The sequence below is a fragment of the Triticum aestivum genome, chromosome 4A, assembly GCF_018294505.1.
Source record: "Triticum aestivum cultivar Chinese Spring chromosome 4A, IWGSC CS RefSeq v2.1, whole genome shotgun sequence".
Lineage (NCBI taxonomy): Eukaryota > Viridiplantae > Streptophyta > Magnoliopsida > Poales > Poaceae > Triticum > Triticum aestivum.
The window spans coordinates 7,053,165-7,067,573 of record NC_057803.1 but is presented as its reverse complement, the minus strand read 5'-3'; positions in this window follow the sequence as shown (position 1 = coordinate 7,067,573).

The window sequence follows — 14,409 nt, the reverse complement described above, 5'->3', positions numbered from 1 at the left end:
CTGTTGTCTCCTTGACATGCTTGATACCCAAAAATCTTTCAATAACTTCTCCCTTGCTCATATACCTGTAAGGCATAGAAGAAATAATACAATTAGTTAATTAGAAAAAAAGGTGATTACCAGGCAAAAGACGGAACACATAATAAAGTAACCAATGGGTTACCTCACAACCAAGGCCATTTGTTCTTTTACTGATATATCACGAGATTCATCAATAAGAACCGAAAAAAGATTATCCCCCATCTCTTGTTTTATTGCTCTTCGGACCCCATCTGCACAACTTTTGGCAAGTGCTTTTTGAATTTTTGAAGAAATCATTTGTGCATTTCCTGGGCATAGCTCATCAAACGCAATTCTCACTTCCTCCTTTCTTGCTTTGTACCAATCAAGCATCTCTAGAAAATTACCTTTATTTAAGGAAAGGGCAGATTCATTGTGTCCACGAAATGGTTCACCTTGCAATGCAAGAAAACTTACAATCCCCAAAGATGTTTCCAAACGGGTCTCGTACTTGATTAATGATTCTTTGTTATAGACTGTAACCTTACGCTTCAGACTTGAGCTTTGATTTTTAAAATCTTCATATGCTGTCCTTGATTGATTGTGGATACTCCTGGGGCCACCAACATGAAGAGGAAATGCCTTGTATGCATTCTTCCAAGTACTGTAGCCATCTTTGGTGAAGGTAGTATGACCAAATTTTTCATCCACCGGATCTTGTCTGAAAAGAAAACAATAAAAGCAATAGACTGCATTCTTTTCCACGCTATATTCCAACCAAGGATTTTTTTCATACCATGCTTCACAAAAGGCCCTGTCAAAATGATCACGTTCGTACGTATGACCGACCGGTCGAGTTGGACCCTTTGCCACATAAGCCAATCTAACTTCATCTCTAATGTTGGGATGAAAATTATTAATTGGAATACGAAGCCCGGGATCAGGCTGGATGTGGTCAGGATGCAACTCCTCAATGAACTTGCCCTCTCCCCCGTCTCTAGCTATTGGTTCATTCTCAATATAATTTTCGCCTTCATTCTCTTCCTCTTGAACAGATGCTGAAACTTCAATCCGCACATTCTCTTGATGCGCAGGCTCTTCTTGTCGTTCAGCGACTACTTCCAAAGTTGGAGCTGGGCTCGAGGTGCTAGTGCCACTGGCTTTGGCAAAAATACTCTTTAAATCTGTATAAGAGAACACAAGAGAAACTAATTGGATGTTGTAGCAATACCAGTAGAATAATTAAATAAATGTTCAAGCAAGTAACCTGAGTACATACATGACACAATTGAAATGATGCGATCAAGGGGAAGAACCGAAGAAGTACAACTAAATTATACCTTTCATTACATACTTAATCCTCTTCTTCGGCGGTGTCATCTGCAAACCCTGCGGACTCGACGAGTCGCGGCCGCCGCCTTGCTGATCTCGGAGCCTGTCGCCGTCTTGCCTGTCGCCGCCTTCGTGCCCACGGTGTCCAGTGATTGATTGCCGGTTGCCCGCTGCCATGCGTCCGTGCGGCCGTGCCCTAGCCTCTAAAGCGCCGCCGCGCCGCCTCCGTCTTGCGAGAAAGTAGCAACGAACGACTCGTATTCTCGTCTCGTAGAGTCGTAGTCTGCCTAGCAGTCGTGCGTCTGTGTCCTTCAGCCCATGGGCACGGCCCGTCATTCAATCGGCAGTAACCAAGCCCAATAGGAGGCACGCGCACGCCCTACTACCTGAAAAATACGCCAGGCTAATACACTAGTATAGTAGTATATATACGTATTTGCACGGCAGCTTAGGTATGGCGTTCGCCAAACCACGCCATATAGCTAGGTTCGCCCCTGTATATAGGAGTACATGATCATTTTGGAATACAAGACAAGGTAAAATAATATCCTACGCTATCCTAGCTTTCCTAATAATCACGATACTCAACAGTCTCAGATCAGATCAGTTGATTGACCATGGACGTGGCGACCATGGCCGTCGTTGTCGACGAGGCGTACCTGAGTTCGATGGTGGCGGACCTGGAGCTGAGGTCCACGAGGCGCTGGCTGCGGTGGACATTTCAACCCCGTCTCCCGAGCAGGCGGCCATGGCCGAGGCCGAGGGTCCCCTCTTGTCGGCCATGGGTGCTATGGAGGTCATGGCACACGAGCTCCACATCCGAGCGGCGGCGATGGGTGATGGCGGTGGCATGCGAGAGGGGTGATGGTGACGGCAGCATGCGAGCGAAATGGCGGCGGCGTCGTACGAGCGGAATGGTAGCAACAGCGCCGACGTGACCTAGGGGGTAGCAAATAGATTGAGGGGAGCATTGTTGTTTGATTATTTTTGGCTATGTGCAAGGGGAGCATCGCTGCGTTGTTTTCTTTTGTACCCATCGAGGAAAACCGAGGGATAGACGTTGGTGGAATGAGGGACGAAAAAAACAAAACAAAGGTGGGAGGTTGAGACAAAAAAAATTAGACGAAACGGAGACTACCAAGTCGTCTTTTAGGAGTAGAGATGAAAAATGCCACAGGTATGGCACGAAGCAACATGGTCCAAATATCTCCATTATCATATATTTTGCCACATTAAACAGATAACATCATCATAATCTTTTTAGTTTTTCAGATTTAAAAATATTTTATCTCTTAAATAAAAAAATCTGATAAAAAATCCGTTCTCATCATTAAATTTATCTTGACGAGATCTTCAAAACTAGATCTCATATTAATATGTTTCGACGACCTTTTTTTGCGGGCAAAAGTTGCCATGATGTTATACTAAAGTTGTCATAGTATTTACACTAAAGCCAAGATATGTTTCATCTTTTTTTCTTCCAGATTTAAAATTACATTGTATTTCAACTACTTTTCATGGTAAATTTTATTAATTGACCATGGCAATTATTAGTAATTAACCATGGTAAATTTAATTCATTGATCATGGAATTTTTTAGTAATTCATGATGGCAATTTTAGTTTTTAGATCATGGGAATATTTTGACCATGGCAATTCAAATATTTTGACCACGGAAATTATTTTTTATGAACCATGACAATTTTTTGTGCATATATCATGACAAATTTAAGTAATTCACCATGGCAATTTTAGTTTCTGGTTCATTGAAAATTTGAGTCATTGACCCTGCATTTTTAAAGTAATTGATGATGGAATTTCTTTTTAATTATAAACCATGTCAGAATTATTTCATGGAACATGGCAAATTTTAGTAATTCACCATGGCAAGTTTAGTTTCTTAACTTCTTTTTTAGTAACATGTCAAAATTTACTTCAAACATAGAAGAAAAAGTTTTTTAAACATATTATGGCAACTTCGGTGTAAACATAATGGCAATTTATATGCAGTAGACATGACAACATTTGACCGCCAAAAAATATCGCCGAAACATATCGATATGGGTTCTAATTTTGAACGGATTTAATAGTGAAAACGGATTTTCAATCGGATTTGTCATTAAGAGATAAAACATTTTAAAGTTTGAAAAACTCAGATTCCTGCTGACATCATCAATTTTCTTTTCTGTTTACATGCATGTGAGGAAAAAAAACAGACATATCACAATATAGGTGGCTAAAAGGGCATGTGGCCCGATCTCATTCAGCCAACACGTGTGACATTTATGAGGGTCCAAAATATACAGTACTACTACTTTTTTTAACACAATATAGTACTACTAGTTAACTAGTATGATTATCTATTTTATATCCACCACATGGCACAAGTGGCTAGCTGCTCGAACTATATTCAAAATAAAAATAAAATCTATGTTGTATATCTATTTTCACCTATTTCACTAAGGGAAACGTTTACAACCGGCAGACCGGCCAAGTTTTCGGCCGACCACGCGTGCTTTGTTGGATCGCGAGTGATCTTGCGGCCGTGCGTACACCACGAAGGCGCCCCGCGGTTCTCCACGCAAGTATGGGGCCGACATCACTGCTTTTCTCTCTTTTCTTCTCTTCTCCAACGCAACCCAGCAAAATCCCCATCTCGTGATCCGTCGACTCAGGCACCATGGTCATCAATACGGCGAGCCGCACCGCTATACCCCCAAATCCCGACGAGATCCATCCCACATGCCCTCCCCACCTCTCTTTGTTTCTTCATCACACCTCCTTCTCTTCCTCATGGAGCACTCCGCACGTCCTCCCCACCTCTCTTCGATTCTTCAGCACACCTCCTTCTCCTCCTCATGGGGCACCTCGCTGTTGCTCACACGCAGCGCTATGGCGACCCAAGGTGCTGGAACAGCTAGGGGGGATGCGCTGCAACTAGTGATGATGGGTAGGAGGAGACAGCGGCACAACCGGAGAGGGGGCTGGAACCGTGGGGTGGCGCGGCGGCGATGCGAAACCAGCGACTATTTTTTTTGCTGGAACCTACCGTCACTGGAGCTGGAACCATCACTGTTTTGCTGGAACCAGCCGGAGAGGGAGCTGGAACCAGCAGTTATTTTTGCTGCATCCGGTGACAACAAATTTTTTCTGGCAAGGAGCTGCAACCCACGACCGGAGTTATGATGATGCTACAGCCACAAATAGTGAAGATTACAAACGACGACTACAATGCTACAACCATGGGGACCAGGAGTTGCAGCCTACAGCTGGCAGGCTGCATCCAACAGGCGACGGTGACCGCGGCAAGCTGCGATGGTGCGTGCGTTTTTGCTAGAACCGTCACCATGGCGAGCTGGGATGGTGCCCGCGGGGTGCTGCAACCATAAGCGACCGAGCTGCAACCCGGTGGCTGATGGTGAAGCTGCAACTAGCCACTGTGGATCCTCGGCGAAGCCACCATGGCAACCCGACATGGAATTGCTGGAACCAACACTTTTTTTGCTAGAAACAATGATGGAAAAAGCTGGCGAGGGCGGCATCGAAAAATGCAACGACGGCATGAAGTTGCAACCATCATGGGCCGAAGCTGCAACCCGCACTGACGAAAGCTGCATCCGTTTTGTCGGGCGGTGTCAGGAGCGCGAACAGAAGGAACTGCATCCGGTTCACGATGGTGCTCCCCCCGGCGAGGAGCAGCACTGCCACAGATGAACAAGATGCTGCAGGGAAGGGTGTCGATGCGGGGGAGTAAGGGGTGGAAGTTTTTCTTCAATCGTGTCAACTGCTCACGGCGGCGTCAACGGCGAGGCAACCTCGAAGGCCGGATGCGTGCGTTCATGGTAGAGGGCGATTTTTTGTTTCGTTGACCAAGAGGAAGGTAGGTGATGTTTTTTCAGAAGATCATACCATGCAAACTAATTTAATCGGGCGGCTGGGTCGGCGCCTAGCAGCCGCCTTTCACAAACATATGTATATTTTATTGCAGCAAGTGTGTGCACAAGAAGGAATTGGTCAACTTATATTTCAAAAAAATGGTCAATCAACATTTTTTTCTTTTCACCCAAGTTCATGTTTATTTCCCCTTGTATATTTCCCGTAAACATATTTAAAATTATATATTTTTGGTTAGTATATTTAACATGTAATTTTTAGGTAAAGTGTATATGTGTTAAAAAATCAAATGTGTGCAAACTTCCCTAGAGCTAACACCAGAAACCTAGGGATACTTTACAGTGTTAGAGCATCTCTAGCAGACCATGTAGAATGCCGACCCACATAACGCGTTTACAGTTCGAGGAACACCTATATTGCGAGGGAAATCGTGCGCTGCAGAATAGACCCCGTATATGAAACTGTAAAATTAAAAAAAAGCTTTCGCGGGAGAAATTGCAACGACATTGATCATTTATAGTTCATCTACACACTACATTGATCATAGTTCAACATATACTACATTGATCTACTACTAGAGGGGAGATTTGCGGGCTCGTGGCGGCTATCAAAATGGACGAGATCGCGGCGGCGAGGCCGACGCGGTCGAGGAGTGTCGGAGTAATTGGACACGGATACCCCGAAGACGGCGAGACAAGAATTCAAGACATCGGGACTAGCAAAGCCCCTCAGTCCAACTACCTAGCCGGCGGTTGACTGCTGGCTGCTGACTGCTCCACCAGGCCGACTGCTGGCTGCCGACTGCTCCACTAGGCCGACTGCTGGCTGTCGACTCCTCCGCCAGGCGGACTGCTGGCTGCCGACTCCTCCACCAGGCCGACTGCTGGCCGCCGACTCCTCCACCAGGCCGACTGCTGGCTGCCGACTCCTCCACCAGGCCGACTGCCCGAAGTCAACTGCAGCCGGACGCGACCCCGACGTGATTGCCATATCCAGCACTATTCACGTGACACCCCAGCCATCATGTACAATGTCCCTTGTCCCTGGGCACTATTTATGAAGTGACCCAGGGGATAAGGATGATACCCACCATGCCACTAGCTAGCTAGCTACCATGCCTACATGGCTTACATGCTAAGCTAGCTCCCACTATATATAGCTAGCCATCCACTCATCCTCACACACACGTATGAGCACACACTCATTCGGCCACTAAAGCATGCTTGCTCATCCCGGCCACTGTTGGAAATATGCCCTAGAGGCAATAACAAATTAGTTATTATTATATTTCCTTGTTCATGATAATCGTTTATTATCCATGCTAGAATTGTATTGATAGGAAACTCAGATACATGTGTGGATACATAGACAACACTATGTCCCTAGTAAGCCTCTAGTTGACTAGCTCGTTGATCAATAGATGGTTACGGTTTCCTGACCATGGACATTGGATGTCATTGATAACGGGATCACATCATTAAGAGAATGATGTGATGGACAAGACCCAATCCTAAGCCTAGCATAAAGATCGTGTAGTTCGTATGCTAAAGCTTTTCTAATGTCAAGTATCATTTCCTTAGATCATGAGATTGTGCAACTCCCGGATACCGTAGGAATACTTTGGGTGTGCCAAACGTCACAACGTAACTGGGTGGCTATAAAGGTACACTACAGGTATCTCCGAAAGTGTTTGTTGGGTTGGCACGAATCGAGACTGGGATTTGTCACTCCGTGTAACGGAGAGGTATCTCTGGGCCCACTCGGTAGGACATCATCATAATGTGCACAATGTGACCAAGGAGTTGATCACGGGATGATGTGTTACGGAACGAGTAAAAGAGACTTGCCGGTAACGAGATTGAACAAGGTATCGGGATACCGACGATCGAATCTCGGGCAAGTACAATACCGCTAGACAAAGGGAATTGAATACGGGATTGATCGAATCCTCGACATCGTGGTTCATCCGATGAGATCATCGTGGAACATGTGGGAACCAACATGGGTATCCAGATCCCGCTGTTGGTTATTGACCGGAGAACGTCTCGGTCATGTCTGCATGGTTCCCGAACCCGTAGGGTCTACACACTTAAGGTTCGATGACGCTAGGGTTATAAAGGAAGTTTGTATGTGGTTACCGAATGTTGTTCGGAGTCCCGGATGAGATCCCGGACGTCACGAGGAGTTCCGGAATGGTCCGAAGGTAAAGATTTATATATGAGAAGTCCTGTTTTGGTCACCGGAAAAGTTTCGGGTTTTATCGGTAACGTACCGGGACCACCGGGAGGGTCTCAGAGGTCCACCAAGTGGGGCCACCAGCCCCGGAGGGCAGCATGGGCCAAGTGTGGGAGGGGACCAGCCCCAGGTGGGCTGGTGCGCCCCCCTCCCACCAAGGCCCAAGACGCAAGGGAGAGTGGAAGGGGGCAAACCCTAGGCTCAGATGGGCCTAAGGCCCACCTAGTGGTGCGCCTCCCTCTCCCCCCTTGGCCGCCCCCCTAGATGGGATCTAGGGCTGGCCGCCACCCCTAGGGGTGGAAACCTAGATGGGGCGCAGCCCCTCCCCTCCCCCTATATATACTTGAGGTTTTAGGCTGCCAGAGACACGGATTCAATCTCCTTCTTGGCGCAGCCCTACCCCTCTCCCTCCTCGTCTCTTGTGGTGCTTGGCGAAGCCCTGCTGGAGTACCACGCTCCTCCACCACCACCACGCCGTTGTGCTTCTGCTGGATGGAGTCTTCCTCAACCTCTCCCTCTCTCCTTGCTGGATCAAGGCATGGGAGACGTCACCGGGCTGTACGTGTGTTGAACGCGGAGGTGCCGTCCATTCGGCACTAGGATCTACGGTGATTTGGATCACGACGAGTACGACTCCTTCAACCCCGTTCTCTTGAACGCTTCCGCATAGCGATCTACAAGGGTATGTAGATGCACTCTCCTTCCCCTCGTTGCTGGTTTCTCCATAGATAGATCTTGGTGACACGTAGAATTTTTTTGAATTTCTGCTACGTTCCCCAACAGCCACAGATACATACATGAGGCTAGTAGCATATAGCACTCATCTAGATATAGCTCCAGGAGCACTCTGTACTATAGATATACCACATATACTCAGACATGCAGGAGTAGGGGTGTTATCTCTCCGGAGAGCCCCGAACCTGGGTAAACTACCGCGTGCTATTCGCATACCTGCTCCCGGGCCTATCAACAGCAGTCTTGCCCTCACACGAAGCCACCTTGTGGCATATGTCATCTTGCACTCCTCCCGTGAGAATACCACGACATTTGACGCCCACCGTGGGGCGGTACTATGCTACCGCGCTGCTGCTGGTTTTGCAGTCCGGGCGGGACCATCTTCATCATCTCTGCCGCGACGTCGCCGTCGTCTCTCCGGTAGCGCTCGGGGGCCCGACATCGATACGCCCCCTGAGCGGCCGCGAGGGGTGTCGCGTCCTCATCGTCGGCCTCGCCACCTTCATCACCACCATCGTTGCGACACCGGCCGTCCGTCCCCGCGTGCGCCACACGCGAGGCCTCGCTTCGGTTGGCCGCATCCATCCATGTGTCGCTCGCGTCTGCTTCCCACCACTCCGCTTCTAGCTCCGGCCAAAACGCACGGTTGCTCATCCATACAAGCTAACCATGCATCAGTCAAACAAGTCAAACCATATGCCATACACTAGCCAAGCATCACTCAGACTATGTACGGGTGGTGTTTGAGCTGCGGGTACCAAGAGTGGCCGAGCGCCCGCCCCGCGCCGGCACTCCTGCCCGTCCTCTGCTCATCTGCCGAACCCGCTCCTCTCGTCTCGGTATGACGACGAGCCATGCGAGCTTGAGAGATCTCTCCCGCAGGAAAGCCCGCTGACCCTTGCTGCGCGCGCCAGCCGCCGGGTCCGCGCCGCTCCTCCTCCCTATTGCGACTGCACACCCCGGTCGGCTCCTCGCGCACCTGTCGTCCTGTGGCCCTGCGCTGGCCGCCTCACGCGCATCCTGGTCGGCTCTTACGCATCCGGCTCCCCAGCGTCGTTTCCGTACACCGACTCCGACCGCCTGCCGCAGCTTCGCGTCCGCACGACCTCGCCCGTGTTGCCTTGCCTTCGCTCCGCCGTCCGCTTCCAGCTTCACCTCCCGCGTCGCGCCGTCCGCGGCGGCTGCAGTCCGCGCCCTCCTGGCCGCCTCCTGCATGCGGGCCGGCCGGTCGTCTCCGCGCTTGACCGCCTCATGCGCTGTCTGGCTGGGTCCGGCTCGGCCGTCCTCGCTCGCGCCCGCGCCGGCACTCTTCTCCGTCTGGCTCCTCGCCGGGCGCCAGCTCTGGCTCCCGACGCCTCTTCGCAACCGCAGCGGCTCCGCCCCCCCGTGCGCCACGCGTGCGGCTATGTCCATGCCGACTGTGGGCGCATCCCGGCCCGACCGCCTGTCGTCCAACTGGCTGCGGCCCCGTCCCACTCCGGCCTCGCTGCCGCTTCCAGCGTCGATGCCCCCACGCCGGCTTCTCCCACAAGCCCGTGGCCGCCTCCCACGCGCCCTCCATCTTGGCGTCCTGCGTCAGCCGGCGCCGGCTGCCTAGCCCGGCTCCCGCGCTTTCTGCTGTCCACTAAAGAACGAAGCGGCCCGGTTGACGAAACAGAGAAGAAAAAAGAAGTCAGCTGCTGAAAAAAAATACCGGGTGGAGAAAAGTCAGTGGCCGGGTGCTAGAAGGAGAGAAAGAAGAGAAGAGAAGTGGCCGAGTGCCTGTGGCCGAGTGCTAAAAAAAGGGGGTCCAACTGCGCAGACTGCAGTCCAGCAGACTGCTCTGATCGCCCGTCCGCTTGGCCGCTCGGCCGACTGGTTCGTATGTCCGCCTCGCTACCTGGCTGACCGACGAGCCAGTCCGGCTGCTCAGTCGGATAGAAAAAAGAGAAGAAAAGTCAGATGCCAGCCAGATGTAGAAAAAAGTCAAGGGCCGGATGCCCGATCCTTCAAAAAGAAAAAAAAGAAAGAAGTCGGCTGGGACAAAGAGAAGAAAAGAAAAACCCGTCCGGATGACCCGTCCGTCTGCTTCGCCACACGGACGGTCGCTCGTGACCCGCGTTGCCGGCTGTGCCAAGCTGGCTGGACTGCCTCCTGCTCTGACGACGCACCCCCGCGAGAAAGAAGACAAGGTAGTTGCCGGAAGATCCGGCCCGACTGCTCAGCAGTCGGTCCGAATCTCGGGGGCTACACCTAGCGGGTGTGCTGACGCGCCCCACGAGAAAGAAGACAAAGTAGTTACTGGGAGATCCGGCCCGATTGCTCAGCAGTCGGCCCAGATCTCGGGGGCTACAACCAGCGGGTGCGCTGACGCGCCCCCGCGAAGAAGAAGACATAATAGTTGCCGGGAGATCCGTCCCGACTGCTCAACAGTCGGCCCAGATCTCGGGGGCTACACCCAGCGGGCGAGCTGACGCGCCCCCACGAAGAACAAGACAAAGTAGTCGTCGGGAGATCCGGCCCGACTGCTCAGCAGTCGGCCCGAATCTCGGGGGCTACACCCAATGGATGCGCTAACGCGCCCCCGCGAAGAAGAAAACGAAGTAGTTGCCGGAAGATCCGGCCCGACTGCTCAGCAGTCGACCCGAATCTCGGGGGCTACATCCAGCAGGTGCGCTGACGCGCCCCCGTGAAGATTGCAGACAAGAGAAGAGTTTTGTCCGGCCCCGAGCAGCCGACAGAAGAGAAAAAGAAGAAGATAGGCGCTGCAAGATGCATCGCCGCCTGGCCGGTCGAGCCTGACCGGCCGGGACCCCCTTCGAGCACCGAAGGCTCGAATGCTACACACAATGGGAGCGCCGGCGCGCTCCGCGAGCACCGAGCCACGCCGACTGTCTTTGGCAAACTCCGCCTCGGCAACACGAAAATGAATGTGAGCTCCTCACCCGCATATTTTTTGCACCACGCAATCACGGATAACCCTGAGCGATGCTCGGGGGCTGTCTCCGCATTTTATTACAGTTGCATCACTGTTCGCCCCGGTGCCAGCCAGAGTTGGCTTGGGGGCTGGCCGCTTGGCCTGAGACGTTAGTTCGCACAGACGGCTTAGTACAGTGCACGGTACCAAAGGCCCACTCTTAGTCACAGATCGCAGAGCGGCTGTCCGACTAGCAAGAGTGAACGCTGGAGGCCACCCACGTGAAAAATGTCCGAGAATAAAAACGCTTCGGGCGACCCGACCGTTTCCTTTATAAGTATCTGCTCGGTTAAATCCACTCCCAGAGTCTGAGTACTGTACACTCCACTTTGCGGCCCACTCTCAGCCACAGACCGCAGAGCGGCTGTCCGGCGAGCGAGAGCACAAGCCAAAAGGCGGAGGGAACACAAAAAAGATTGAAGGGGGCTCGAACGAAACCGAGTCGGCACCCTCCGCATAAAACTTGCAATGCTAAAAGCAAACATTTGATATATCTGCGTGGACTAACTTTGTCTTTTTCATGATCATTTCCATGAACACTCGCCAAAAAACTTCCGCCCAACTTTGCCAAGTTGCCCGGAGGCTTGGGGGCTACTGTCGGAGTAATTGGACACGGATACCCCGAAGACGGCGAGACAAGAATTCAAGACATCGGGGCTAGCAAAGCCCCTCAGTACAACTACCTGGCCGGTGGCGGACTGCTCCACCAGGCCGACTGCTGGCTGCCGACTGCTCCACCAGGCCGACTGCTGGCTGCCGACTCCTCCGCCAGGCCGACTGCTGGCTGCCGACTCCTTCACCAGGCTGACTGGTGGCTGCCGACTCCTCCACCAGGACGACTGCTGGCTGCCGACTCCTCCACCAGGACGACTGCTGGCTGCCAACTCCTCCACCAGGCCGACTGCTGGCTGCCGACTCCTCCATCAGGCCGACTGCCCGAAGTCAACTGCAGCCGAACGCGACCCCGACGCGACGGCCGTACCCGGCACTGTTCACGTGACACCCCAGCCATCATGTACAGTGTCCCTAGTCCCTGGGCACTATTTATGAAGTGACCCAGGGGACAAAGACGACACCCTACCATGCCACTAGCTAGCTAGCTACCATGCCTACATGGCTTACATGCTAAGCTAGCTCCCACTATATATAGCTAGCCATCCACCCATCCTCACACACACGTATGAGCACACACTCATTCGACCACTAGAGCATGCTTGCTCATCCCGGCCACAGATACATACATGAGGCTAGTAGCATATAGCACTCATCTAGATACAGCTCCAGGAGCACTCTGTACTACAGATATACCACATATACTCAGACATGTAGGAGTAGGGGTGTTATCTCTCCGGAGAGCCCCGAATCTGGGTAAACTACCGCGTGCTATTCGCATACCCGCTCCCGGGCCTATCAGCAGAAGTCTTGCCCTCACACGAAGCCACCTTGTGGCATATGTTGTCTTGCACCCCTCCCGTGAGAATACCACGACAAGGAGCTCAATCATCGGTCAGTCCTCCTCATCGAAGCTGACGAGGTCGATGTACATCTTCTTTTGCTCTTCGCGGACGCACCGCCACTCACCGTCCCTCTCCTTCGCGGCGAGGTTGGTCACGACTACCTGCTTGAAAATGAGCTCTTGGATCTTCTTGTCGTGGAGGCGGTGCTCCTCCTCTTGCAAGCTCCGTGCGACAATCGTGGTCGTGACCGCCTCGACATCGCCGCTGAAGAAATCTTCGGGACCGATGACGCCTCGGCACGGGATCTCCTCCGGCTCCCGCTTGACGACGATGAGCTCGTCCTCCTCCGGCTCCCTCTTCACGCGGAGAAGGTGTTGGGAAACATAGCATGCAATTTCAAAAAATTCTTATGCTCACGCAAGATCTATCTAGAAGATGAGTAGCAATGAGAGGGAGAGAGCATCTTCATACCCTTGAAGATTGCAAAGTGGAAGCGTTTATCAACGCAGTTGATGTAGTCGTACACCTTCACGATCCGTCCCGATCAAGTACCGAACGTACGGCACCTTCACGTTCAGCACACGTTCAGCTCAATGATGTCATCGCCTTATTTATCCAGCAAGAGGGGCGAAGTAGTAGATGAGTTCTTGCAGCACGACGGCGTGGTGATGGTTGATGATGAAGAACAATCTCCGCAGGGCTTCGCCAAGCACTACAGAGACTAGATGGAGGATAAACTAGAGGGGACAAGGTTGCCGACACACGGCTTGGTGAATCTTGATGTGTCTTGGGTGCTAGCCCTGCTCCTCTATTTATATGTTGAGCCCTGGGGTCGAAACTTGGAGTAAAAGCCTCCTCAAAGTCGGTTTTGCCCGAAAGGCAAGAGTATTTTTCGGACTCCAGGACCAAACGCCAGGGTTCCCGGCGTCTGGCCCCTGGACTCCGCAAAACTTCCTTTTGCACTTTCCAAAAACCTCGTGGGTTTTCCCCTTTGGCCCAAATAAAGTGTTCTCGTACCCAAACATTTCGGGAAACATCCGGAACCCCTTTTGGTGAATTTCGGAACCTTTCCAGAGACCGAACACTATTATCCCATATATCAATCTTTACCTCCGGACCATTCTGGAGCTCCTCGTCATGTCCGTGATCATATCCGGGACTCCGAACAACATTTGGTCACCAACAAACATAACTCATATAATACTATATCGTCAACGAACGTTAAGCGTGCGGACCCTACGTTTCGAGAACTATGTAGACATGACCGAGACACCTCTCTGGTTAATAACCAATAGCGGAACCTGGATGCCCATATTGGCTCCTACATATTCTATGAAGATCTTTATCGGTCGAAACTTATAACAACATATGGTATTCCCTTTGTCATCAGTATGTTACTTGCCCGAGATTCGATCGTCGGTATCTTCATACCTAGTTCAATCCTGTTACTGACAAGTCTCTTTACTCGTTCTGTAATACATCCTCCCACAACTAACTCATTAGTCACATTGCTTGCAAGGCTTCTTATGATGTGTATTACTGAGAGAGCCTAGAGATACCTCTCCGATACTCGGAGTGACAAATCCTAATCTTGATCTATGCCAACCCAACAAACACCTTCAGAGATACCTGTAGAGCATCTTTATAATCACCCAATTACGTTGTGATGTTTGATAGCACACAAGGCATTCCTCCGGTATTCGGGAGTTGCATAATCTCATAGTCGAAGAATATGTATTTGACATGAAGAAAGCAATAGCAATAAAACTGAATGATCAACATGCTAAGCTAACGGATGGG